We start from the raw sequence: 12,041 nt of genomic DNA, 5'->3' as shown, positions 1-12,041 counted from the left end.
TTCAAATTGTTGTTTTATTTTTCTAACTGGTTTAAACTTTGAACTGTTAATTTTTCTCTAGCCTTTTTTTATTCAGCAAAAGCTTTCTGCAGACCTTCCACAGAACTTTTCAGTAGGTCTAATATCCATAAAAGCTAATGAACTGTTCTGGTTAACATGCAGAATAATATCTGAATTTAAAAAAAAAAACAGAACAGAAAACAAAGTAATACCACTCAAGGCAGTTATTCACATTCCCTGAATCCTATATTCTCTCTTTGCAATCAACAAACCCTATAGAAACAGGTTAAGAGACTTCTTTTTATTTTTTTGCTCATACACGTCATGCTTTCCTCCTATACCCAGTAATCAATTATTTTTAATATCCATGCTAGGTATAGTGATTGCTTTGATTTGGTTGGTTTGTGCTCTCATTATTAAAAATTCATGCTTCAGTGCTGGAAATGGCAACTGTATTCTATAGCAAAATTAACTGCAATCAGAGCTGACAGCAGAGAAGCGGGCCATCTCACCAGCTTGACAAGAGCCTTTTTTATTCTTCCCTTGGCCGGCTTCACCTTTGACAAGTGACAAGACATCTATAATACAGTAACAAATACTCCAATTTATTCACCCATCCTAAACAAATGTAGACTGCAGTGGCTGCCTCCACTAATCTATGCCAGAAAATGCTACGCTATTCCTTTCCCATTTGCCTGTCTGCTAATTAGGCTAGAACAATGCTCCGTTGTGGGACTCTTCCCCCAGTTTTATGTATGTGCATGTGCATGCATCTGCATGTATAGACCCAGTCTTCTTCCAGGCAACTTTGGAAATCTCTATATTTGTGGTGAAAAAAATCAGATAAACTGTAAAAATGGGAAAGCTTTACCTCTTCTCCAAAGAACAAAATAGTAAGCACTTTTTGAAAAGAGTGTGTTAGAAGTACTTTGACTGCAGGCAACTCTTTTACAAGCTGTGTGAGCACAGCTATCTCCGCACTCTTGATAAACTAAAAAGATTTATCAGAAAAGCAAGGGATTTTGCTAGTTGCTATAATACAGTGAATTACCTGGCAAAGTTTCAGTGTATGGCAAAAGGGCGTGGGGTGGGATGTGCAGAATATGGAGATGGGAGAAAACTTCATTATGGAGGTATGAAAACAGGTAATGTTGCCATGCTGTTTAATAAGCTTGCCAAACAGTTAAAAACAATTACAACATCTTGCACAAAGGTTTAGCATTAGCCGTTCTTCACACCACAGGAAAAATGATGTAACAGAACTCACTATGAGAGGTTTAAATCAACAACACTCTGTAAAACCCCATTTCTACTATTCAACTTCCACAGGAAACAAAAGTATTTAAGGAGTTGAAACAAACTTTGGTAATACCTAGAAATAAATGGAAATTCTTTTTATATATTCTCCTCGGGTACCTTAACAGAGCCGGTTGCAACATGAACAGCACTACGCATCCTAGTTCAGGTCTGTCTTTATCTTCCAGTCTGAGAGGAAGAGAGTACTGCTTCATACTGTGTGATGGCGGTGGGCTGGGAAAAGCAGGTGAACTACTCTCCTACTTGACACTGCGGACTGGGGAGAGCATGCAATGCACATCAGGTTTACGAATTTAAAACAGAGTTGTGTGCAGTGGGAGTATGCAACCAACAAAATAGAAACAGGAAAGGTTTCTTTGAAATAATGTTTTGAGCGCCCACATTCAGACAGGGCTTGATTTAATTGAAAGGTAAGTAGGCATAAGGAAAACTAACACTTGTGACAAAGAAAGGAAATACCAGAACACTCACGTAACTCATAAATTACATCAGATCTGCCTGCACATTACAGTGAAAAGCTGTCTACTGTTTCTTCCATTATCTCAGTAGCAGACTTCTAACAGTTACTTTGCCTGAACCAGAAAAAAAACCCTACAGTTCAGAGTTTTGACACTCATACAGCCACTAAAAGACCCCACAAACAGAATATTAATTAAACTGTACAGCTGACAAGATCATTAGCACAAAACAGCTGACTAAGATAAAAGTAATGTTTCTTCCAGAGAAAGCCATTGCAACACAGAAGTCACAGTTACGCTACTCTAATTTAGGACCAAGCTTCTGTGAGACACCTTAAGTTTGTATATACCCAGTACTACACTTGTGAGCACAAAGCTTTGTAAAGTTACTACCGACAGAGAAGTACTTACAAAGACTTACTCAAAACAGAATTAGTGTAACAGTCATAACTGCACTGGTAGTAACCAGAATCAAAGATCAACACAACTGTCTGGCTATCACTGTTCCAGGCAAAGAATCTGCCCTTATACAGAGGTTTCATCCAAAGACCTCAAAGCACTTCAACATCTAAGTCTTACAACCCCACCCTGAGGTCTGTCTATACTATACGTTTAAAGAGAAGAGAAAGTTGGAAATGTTAAGCGGTAAATCTGAACGTGAGTTTACAGATATCATACTCCCAGCTTCTACTTTTTATTAACAAAGAAACTGAACATCCCTTTGCACAGAATTCTTAATAACAGTTCATTGCAAGACATAGGAAAAAGGATGGGCCAAGAAAAAGTCTGTCAAATCCCCACCACTAGAAAGAGGGTACAGTCTTTGGATTCTGGTATTTCCTTGCAAGGCATGGTTTTCAAGTTTAAATGCACCTATTCTCTGCTGGAGAAAGACAAACCCACTGGCTCAGAGTAAGGAATCACTGACTTTAGAAGTAAACAGCCATTTTAGCACCTAGTTTCTGTTAAACATAGTTTTGGCAGTGACACCTTCAAATACACGCAGACGATGATCAAAAATTCATACACCCCCAACAAGATACATAATTAATATTTTTTTAAAAAAACTGAACAGAAATACACTTACAATAGTTTTTGTACAATCCCACTTCTGTTGACTTCTAATTGCAGACATTACCCACTAACCAAGAGACCTTGAACATATTCGTTTCTCTACATTGCTGTCATCCTTTACACAAACAGAAGTAAATACTTTACATCCCATGGGCCCTCTCTGAGGCTGAGAGCTATATAATGCTTTGAAGTTTAAGTGACGACTGGCCTGGCTGTACAGGGAGCTTTTGCTGGGACTCAGGGAAAAAAGGAGAGTTTAGCACCTTTGGAAGAAGGGGCAGGCAACTCAGGAAGAGTACAGGGATCTTGTTAGTCATGCAGGGAGAAAATTAGAAAGGCAAAAGCCCAGCTAGAGCTCAATCTGGCCACTGTTGTAAGAGATAATAAAAAATGTTTCTACAAGTACATTAACAACAAAAAGAGAGCCAAGGAGGATCTCCATCCTTTGCTGGATGTGGGGGGGGGAACATTGTCACCAAGGATGAGGAAAAGGCTGAGGTACTTAATGCCTTCTTTGCCTCTGTCTTTAATAGCCAGACCAGTCATCCCCAGGGTATTCAGGCCCCTGAGCTGGAAGACAGGGACAGAGAGCAGAATGGAGCCCTCATAGTCCAGGAGGAAGCAGTTAACGACCTGCTACACCACCTGGATGCTCACAAGTCTATGGGGCTGGATGGGATCCACCTGAGAGTACTGAGGGAGCTGGCAGAGGAGCTTGCCAAGCCACTCTCCATCATCTGTCAGCAGTCCTGGTTAACAGGGGAGGTCCCTGATGACTGCAGGCTTGCCAATGTGTCACCCATCTACAAGAAGGGCTGGAAGGAGGACCTGGGGAACTACAGGCCTGTCGGCCTGACCTTGGTGCCAGGGAAGATTATGGAGTGGCTCCTCTTGAGTGCGCTCAACAGGCACATGCAGGTCAACCAGGGGATCAGGCCTAGCCAGCATAGGTTCATGAAAGGCAGGTCCTGCTTGACCAACCTGATCTCCTTCTATGACCTGGTGACCCACCTAGTGGATGAAGGAGAGGCTGCGGATGTCATTTACCTGGACTTCAGCAAAGCCTTTGACACCATCTCCCACAGCATTCTCCTAAGGAAGCTGGCGGCTCATGGCTTGGACGGGCATAGTCTTTGCTGGGTAAAAAACTGGCTGAGTGGCCGAGCCCAGAGAGTTGTGGTGAACGGAGTTAAGTCCAGTTGGCAGCCGGTCATGAGCGGTGTTCCCCAGGGCTCAGTTTTGGGGCCAGTCTTGTTTAATATCTTTATCAATGATCTGGATGAGGGGATTGAGTGTGCCCTCAGTAAGTTTGCAGATGACACCAAACTGGGTGGGAGTGTTGATCTGCTCGAGGGTAGGATGGCTCTGCAGAGGGATCTGGACAGGCTGGACTGATGGGCCGAGGCCAACTGTATGAGGTTCAACAAGGCCAAGTGCTGGGTCCTGCACTTGGGTCACAACAACCCCATGCAATGCTACAGGCTTGGGGGAAAGAGTGGCTGGAAAGCTGCCTGGCCGAAAAGGACCTGGGGGTGTTGGTTGACAGCAGTGTGCTCAGGTGGCCAAGAAGGCCAACAGCATCCTGGCTTGTATCAGGAATAGTGTGACCAGCAGGAGCAGGGAAGTGATTGTCCCCCTGTACTCGGCACTGGTGAGGCCGCACCTGGAATACTGTGTCCAGTTTTGGGCCCCTCGATACAAGAAGGACATTGAGGTGCTGGAGTGTGTCCAGAGAAGGGCAATGAAGCTGGTGAAGGCTCTGGAGCACAGGCCTTATGAGGAGCGGTTGAGGGAACTGGGGTTGTTTAGGCTGGAGAAGAGGAGGCTGAGGGGAGACCTTGTCACTCTCTCCAACTACCTGAGAGGAGGTTGTAGTGAGGTGGGTGTTGGTCTCTTCTCCCAAGTGAGAAGAGATAGGACGAGAGGAAATGGCCTAAAGCTGTGTCAGGGGAGGTTTAAACTGGATATTAGGAAAAATTTCTTCATGGAAAGGGTAGTCAAGCATTGGAACAGGCTGCCCAGAGAGGTGGTGGAGTCACCATCCCTGGAAGTGTTCAAAAAACAGGTAGACGTGGCACTTTGGGACATGGTTTAGTGGACATGGTGGTGTTGGACTGATGGTTGGACTGATGATCTTAGAGATCCTTTCCAATCTTAATGATTCCTAGTTTTTATATTCATTAAAAAATGATCCAGCCACCAAGCCAGGAAACATGAAATTGCTACTCTACCCTTAATTGGTTTAGTGGTGGACTTGGCAGTGTTAGGTTAATGGTTGGACTGGATGATCTTAAAGGTCTTTTCCAACCTAAACGATTCTATGATTCTATGTTCCAAGTATGATGGAGCCACAGAAAATTCAATTCTGAGCTAACACAATCATCTGTCAAAGGGTAAGCATCATGGAAAAAAGTTATAAACAATTGTAAATTACAGTTTGCAAATCTAGGGGGCATCTCAATGTCACTGTTACTACTTGCACCAAAGCCCCAAAAGAGAGTTTCATTTACTAGCCTGGCAAAGCCACTGACAACAGAGCTAGAAGACGATATGGCAGACCTTCCAGAATGTTCCTTATTCCCTCCAGGTTTCTTCTTTACAGCATGTTTCTAATGGCTTTTATCAAATTTCATGAAATTATAAATAAGGTCATTTGCATATGAGGCTATTTCATTTTATTGCCTTATGAGGAGCGGTTGAGGCAACTGGGGTTGTTTAGCCTAGAGAAGAGGAGGCTGAGGGGAGACCTTGTCTCTCTCTACAACTACCTGAGAGGAGGTTGTAGTGAGGTGGGTGTTGGTCTCTTCTCCCAAGTTAGAAGTGATAGGATGAGAGGAAATGGCCTAAAGCTGTGTCAGGGGAGGTTTAGACTGGATATTAGGAAAAATTTCCCCATTTAGGAGGATAAAAGTTGCCTTGAATAGAAACTAATGTAATCTTTTCATACATATCAAATAAAATCATAAACAAAACATACTAACAAAAGCAAGGGGAAAACAGACTCAAAACAAACAAGATCTACACACCAATGAAAGAAAAAAACCAACACTCAGAATTTTTATGAAATGGAGTAGAAATAGAAGATGTAGCCTCTAGATTTCCTAGATTGCTAGGTACCCATTGCTCGACAGTTTTTACAACCCTTTCCGGCATATTGAAAAGGTATCTCAGTGAAATATAGTTCCAAATGATACTATTTCTCACTGAGTAAATAACACACTAGCCCATTGTTTTAGTGCTAAAGAATCAATAGGATGTGTTTGAAGTAAGTAGTATAACACAGGTTGAGATGCAGTGAGTGCATCCTTCATTCAACCCGCTGCATCTCATTTTCATAGCCTGGAATCTGGATAATTCTCCACCTTACAGGAACTACCATAGACTACTTGTACATTTGATTTATTATCCACACTTTCCCTCTCATCTTGTGCAAACACCCACAGGTCCTTTCAGCAGATCATCTGCTGGCTGGAGGGTAGACACTGCTATGATTAGGGAACTGAAGTGGCTGTAGGCATTGAGGGAGATGCCAATTACACAAATCCCTCCTTCAGAGCAGAATCACATTAATCTTTAAGAAGTCCCATCTCAGCCTAACGAAGGAAAAACATGAGGTCAACAATTCCTTGGTAAGCAAAGGAAGCATGATACACCTTTGGGAGTACAGTAGGGAGAGGGGGAAAGAGGAAAAAGTCCTCCAGAATTTCTGGATAACATCTCCCTGTGGCAGTCAGACACCAGGCACAGGACAGAAGACACCTATGAAGTCAAAGCATCTTGCAAACAAAAGATCGTGGTTTTCCACAGTTGCATTTCAATCACAGAGTGGGCAAGGGGGAGAGACAGGCATGCAGGCAGCTGTCAAGGTTCTAGGAAATAAGGGAAAATAGAATTTTCCTTTCATTTATTTTCCTCATGACAAACAGATTAGGACATGAGTGCTCCTTCCCAATACAGCCCCAAATCAATGCTAGAATATAATCAGTCTTTATCTACTGATATGTAAGATTTCTCTTCCAGCATCTTCCAAGACTCCTGACAGTTATTTTAGGTTATTCACACAATGCCAGCAGAAGTTTTCTCAGGTACTTGAAGGAGCTGATTTACAGCAATTATCCCGAATAACAGGCGTCTCCCTAACCCTTCCTTTTCGTAAAGAGGCTGTTCATCTCTAATTAGCAGTTGATCTACTTAATCAGAAAGCCTGGATTAGTCCATACTGTTTCTCTTTATTAATCAGGAAGACAAGTTAGCAAAGGGACCTTCTTTGGTTGTTAAATCCCATGAGAAGAAATACTTTACAATGGAGGTATTTGTCTGCCTGCTTGTCTTGCTTGGAGGCTTATTTGCTCAAATAAGCTGATGATTGCTCAGTCAAGGAGCTGCAGACACAAAACTTTTAAACCATATGATATGCACCAAGAAACATACGGGAGATGAGAAGGAAGTGCCTTAACATTTCTTCCTTCAGTACTCTTCTATCTCCTACATAAAATACCAGTATGAGCCCTGCAGTATTCGCCAGCAGGTTCCAAACCCACCATTTTCTGTTTTGCATTGTGCAGAATGGCAAGGAGAAATAAGACACTAGGAGTATTACCCAACCCTGATCAACTGCCTCAACAGGATCAAGGATAAATAAGGGAAGCTGACTCTTCAAACGCCTGAAGCTAGTGCAGCCTTCTCCAATTACGAAAACTTCTTTTTTTTTTCTGGTTTTCATTTGAGAAAACAGAATTTCCTAATTCATTTGAGAAACTACAGCTGTCATATCTTCCTGGCAGAAGCCCTACAGCTCCTACCACCATATGAGATTGACTCAACAGCCAAAGCTTTCCCACCTTCAAGCAAATAACAGTTGCCTTCAACTGGAGAAATGTGTCTCTGGTGAGTTGAGGTCAACATGCCATATGTCTCAAATGACCACTTACATTCTGACATACCAGGGACAAGATTACTGCAAAGGAGTTGGCTAGTTAAACATATAGATTGAGATATCTTAAAGGAACCAGATTTCTAGAAAGTACCCATCACGCATTTGACATGGGGGAGCAGAAGAGGGAAGAAATTCTCTTTGTTACTGCTTTTAAACAACCAACCTCCTGCCACTGATTAACTGAAAGAAGTTTCTGAAAATGAGTAACTTTTTTGTTTGACTCATATTATGTTTCAAGCTAAAGATATGGCAGTGGCTCTTATGCTGGCTTTAAGGAATGCTCACATTGACATGCAATAACAGTTTAATCTCCACATCTCAAGTAGTGTAAAGCCTCTCTTCTGTAAGGGTAGATTTGCTGGCGTAAAGAAGCCACCAACATAACTGACAATTCAGGCACCTGTTTCAATGTCAAACCTGCCAGCCATGTCAGCCATGGCCATTCACAGGTAACCTGTGACATACAAACGTTAAAAGTTCCTGAAGTTGAGCATTTATAGCACACACTCAGTGTATTTTTTTTTTAAACATTCATACCCTAACTTATAAGCCAATTTACCCAAAGACAATAAAGCTGAGTCTCTTTGTTCCAGACAATGTAATGAATTTAAAATATAAAATAACAACAAACACTTTAGGGTTACTAAAGGGCATCACAAACATTCAGAGAGGATCTTGGATGTAATCCCTGGTCCCAGGGAAACATACAGGAGCTTTTCTGTGATCTCAGTAGGGCCAGGTTTTCACTACCATCATGAAATGGTCAAATCATGTTTCAGTGTACTTACCAACTCACCTCGAGATTACCTCTACCTTAAGAATGAGAAATTTAAACTTGAAAGGGTCTTTTAAGAATCTCAAGTGTTTATGTATAAATATACATATAAAAGCACCTGAGAAGAGGAAAACAGAAAGAAACAAAAGTCAAGAAGAAAAAAGATGTGTTAACAACCAAAACAGTATCATTTATCCATGTAGGGGACCAAGCAGCCACTTGCCATTGTACCAGAGGATTTTCTATATCTGTATTCAGCTGCAGTATAACAAGTCCTGCTCTTTAGAGGGATGCAAATACCCAAATTTCCTTTATTTCTGCTCTATACTTTCTCCTCTGCCAAATCTTAAAGCAAGTCACTAGTAGGAGTAAATGTAATCTGGGACATTTATCCTTAATGTATTAACCAGCCGAAATTTTTAAACAGCCTTCAAGAAGAGGCCCCTGATAGAAGTAATCTCTCACTGAGTATTGCAAGTATAGCATCAAGCTCACAAATCTGACCGCAGTATATGGGCATTTACTTTCTCCTAGTTCAGTAATAATACCAAGGTAAGCAGAAGCTAAGGTACCATTACTATACTGTTGCTTTTGCAGCCAAATTCCTTGTCTTCAGTTATTGCAGAAAATCATTTATGTTTTTATAGCCCTTGGTGGAGATGGTTGTGCTCAGTCTACTTAAAATAATAGAATACCTCGAGCTGGAAGGGACCCAATAAGGATCATTGAGTCCAACTCCTTGTTACTTGCAGGACTACCTAAAACTAAACCATATAACATTGTCCAGACACTCCTTGGCTTAGATCTGTACTGAACAATGCTTAGCGTATTAAAGGAATAGACTTAAGTTGGTACTGCTCTTAGTTCCAGGCATCACTCCTTTGTGCAAGCATCAAAATACCAAGAGCATTTCTCTGAGAGTATGGCAAACTTGGAGGTCATGGGCAGAGAAGGGATGTCTCATATAGATGGACATCAAGCTCTTACTGATGTTAAAGATCAGAGCCTGGATGTAGCACTAGAAAATAGGAGTAGTCTAGCTATTATGTAAGACTGCTGATGCAGTTTGCCACTAAATGCTTCCCCTTGCCAAATAATTGCTTAAGTTGCACTTGATGTCACATTTGTCATCTATTGTTTGCATGGCATGCAAATACACCTATACCTCAACCACCCACATGCCTTCTTACCAAGAGGTCTCTCATCTTGCTTTCAAGTACAAGAAAGGGAGCAGACTCATCATCTTTCCCAACACAAATAGAAAGAAAATAAATCAGTGTAAAATTAAATCTCCAAGAGATTTCAGTGTAAACAATGCCTACAGAAATGCACAGAAAGATCTGGCTTTTTTTATGGAAGCAAGCACAAAAAGATTCCTCTTAGTGGAGACTTAAATTTGGTTGGAGAGGAATTTACATATAACAAATGTGTATAACACTCAGGAATGTTTGATTTATTAAAAGTACATCTGCCACGGGTTGCACCGGAAACAGAGAAAACACCCAGCACAGAATGAGCAGATAAAACATCATCATGGAACTTCCCTCACATTAGAGAGTAAAATATATCATGCAAAATTAAAAGGAAGACTTTATGGAATTGAATAGCTTCCTCTCCAAACTCCAGAGAAGATAAAGAAAACAGAGCTACTGTTTGCACAATTGTTGTGCGTTAACCCCAGTGGGCAGCTCAACCCCACCCAGCCTCCCATTCACTCCCCACAGTGGGATGGGGGAGAGAATGGAAAGGATAAAACTGAGAAAACTCATGGGTTGAGATAAAGACAGTTGAATAGGTAAAGCAAAATCTGTATGCACAAGCAAAGCAACATAAGGAATTCATTCACTATTTCCCATTGGCAGGCACCCCCAGCCTCCTTGCTGGCAGGGCAGGGTGAGAAACAGAGAAGCCTTGACACTGTGCAAACACTGTTCATCAGTAGCTAAAAAATCCCTGTGTTACCAACATTGTTTTGGTCACAAATCCAAAACATAGCAGCATGTGAGCTGCTATGAAGAAAATTAACTCCATCCCAGCCAAAATCAGTACAGCAATTTTAGTAAAATGGATCAAAAACTAATGATGCCCAGGCCAAGTGAAATTCCCGCAATGAAGTTGTGTAACGAGTAAAATTCTGTAGCTTTTACTGAAATATTTTATCCATATACTGCAGCAAAGCATTACACATTTAATGAGAAAAAAATAAAACTGGAAAATAGTTTTTTAAACCTTGGGGTACGCAGCTTCCAGAAGCTGCATGGATCTGGGCTAATTCTGACATTGTATAGCTCTGACTGTCCTTTCTGAAGTTAAAAAAAATATACAATAAAAAAGATCATTAGCTGAAGTCCTAGTTTCTCCTACTTATTACAGCTCCATAGCCACAGAGCCAAGCTAGTAAAAACTTGGGAGGTCGATGTGAGGAATATTTGAGCTTTCACTCAAAATGTTTTGTGGTATCAGCCATGGATGTTAATGATTGTAAAATGATGATGATTTAAAATTCTGTCAAATTAATTTTAGTTCATATACAATTTACTTACTTGGTACCATGGTATCAGAAAGTGATGTGCAATGAGAGTAAGATCCTTTGGGAACGCAACACTAACAGGAAGAGGGAATTTAGGAAGTCAAAGTGATCACTTACAGAGAAATATATCCACTTCTAAGAAAAAAGATGAAGCTTTTGCCATTCTTTTAGAAGGCCTGCAGCAATAGCTGTATGCCAGCAACACTGAATACAGCGGAAAGAAATTATGTATGTCCCAGAATCATAGAACAGAATAATAGAATTGTTTAGGTTGGAAAAGACCTTTAAGATCATCCAGTCCAATCATTAACCTAACATTACCAAGTCCACCACTAAACCAATTAAGGGTAGAGTAGCAACCCCATGCCTCCTGGCTTGGTGGCTGGATAATTTAAAACGAAAGTAAAAACTAGGAATCATTAAGGTTGGAAATGACCTCTAAGATCATCAGTCCAACCATCAGTCCAACACCACCATGCCCACTAAACCATGTCCTGAAGTGCCACGTCCACCCGTTTTTTGAACGCTTCCAGGGATGGTGACTCTACCACCTCTCTGGGCAGCCTGTTCCAATGCTTGACTACTCTTTCCATGAAGAAATTTTTCCTAATATCCAATCTAAACCTCCCCTGGCACAGCTTGAGCCCATTTCCTCTTATCATAGAATCAGAATCATAGAATGCTTTGGGTTGGAAGGGACCTTTAGAGGTCATCTAGCCCAACCCCCCTGCAGTGAGCAGGGACAGCTTTAACTAGATCAGGTTGCTCAGAGCCCCATACAACCTGACCTGGAATGCTGCCAGGGATGGGGCCTCTACCACCTCTCTGGGCAACCTGTTCCACTGCTTCACCACCCTCACTGTAAAAAACTTCTTTCTAATGTCTAGTCTAAACCTACTCTTCTTTAGTTTAAATCCGTTATTCCTTGTCCTGTCACAACAGGCCTTATTA

General features: G+C 41.4%; 1 protein-coding gene across 2 annotated transcripts in view; it reads right to left on the bottom strand.

The window, feature by feature from the left end:
- LRP5 (LDL receptor related protein 5) overlaps positions 1-12,041 on the bottom strand; it is a 180,106-nt gene that overhangs the window by 100,825 nt on the left and 67,240 nt on the right. The window lies entirely within an intron of this gene.

The sequence above is a fragment of the Pelecanus crispus genome, chromosome 6 (genome assembly GCF_030463565.1).
Source record: "Pelecanus crispus isolate bPelCri1 chromosome 6, bPelCri1.pri, whole genome shotgun sequence".
Classification (NCBI taxonomy): Eukaryota; Metazoa; Chordata; class Aves; order Pelecaniformes; family Pelecanidae; genus Pelecanus; species Pelecanus crispus.
This window is presented reverse-complemented; position numbering and strand designations above follow the sequence as displayed.